Here is a 1,138-nt window from a genome sequence, read left to right as displayed (position 1 = left end):
TTCAGCTGTTCAGATGGAACACTAAAACAGATAGTAAGTATAACTGTAAGAAACCAAAACAAACACAGATGTACAAGCAGCCAAAATGAAAAAGGAAGACACTAACACCAAAATAAAAAGTTTTGAAGTAAGTAACATGGCACTAGTGCTGTGGAAAAACAAACACCAAACCAGACCTGAGTTTAAAGGGAATTCTGTTTGTATAGCAGTCAGCTGTATATTTATCTGGTTGCTTAGCATAAACACACCGGGCAACTCAAAGTGATGCTAGGAATATATTGATGAAAGAATTTCTATTTTTAAATAATTATATCTCCCATATTTGAATGTCGAATTTCCTTCTCCTATCCTTATCCAAAAAAAACGCTTAGGGAGCCTCATCATCAAGGCATTTAAAAGGGGCCTAATTTTGTACCAAACTTTGAAAGCAGCCTAGACATGTGCAGGGTGGGAATGCTGTTCTTCAGCACCTGCAGGTCTTGCTGATCAGTTGCAGGACTAGTTTCTGTGTCATGAGTTCTAAACCTAAATCGCCAAAGATAAACCCCAAGATCTGTATACAGAGACAGAACAGCACGGGGTAAACCAGTATTCATTCTGCACGGCAACGCAAGCCTCTCTCCCGCTTCACAGAATGCCTCCCGTGTATTCGGGTCTCATCTGCTCCTGTTTTCAGCGCACACCACACCTGGCTAAACCCACCTTTCCAGTGGCCGCTCGGCAGGTTGGAAGGGTTTATTTCTCACGCAGTTTCAGCAGGCACGTCGCTACCATCAGCTGCGTTCCCTCCCCGCTCCCGCTACACGGAGTTACCTTATTTCCCCTTCACAGACAAGACCAGAACTTTATTATATGAACTGTTGAAAAGGGCTCTTCTTGTGCACCTACACGGCAGAAGGCTCACCTGGATGTCACCTGCTGCCATCAACAGGCGCGTCCCTCACTGCCCACCCTAACACGCACCAGGTGAGCGGGAGCGTTCGCTGCGAGTTTTTAAAGAGCTGGGGCAATAACGAGGAATTAATTATTCCGGGACGAGGGGCTCGGCTCCCCCCGGCTCCCGCAGCCTCACACCGCACCCCAACACCTCCTCGCCCGCGTCCGCAGCTGCAGATCCGACACGGATTGATTGAGCAGG

This window comes from Chaetura pelagica, unplaced genomic scaffold (genome assembly GCF_000747805.2).
Source record: "Chaetura pelagica isolate M959 unplaced genomic scaffold, ChaPel_1.0 scaffold394, whole genome shotgun sequence".
NCBI lineage: Eukaryota > Metazoa > Chordata > Aves > Apodiformes > Apodidae > Chaetura > Chaetura pelagica.
This window is presented reverse-complemented; position numbering follows the sequence as displayed.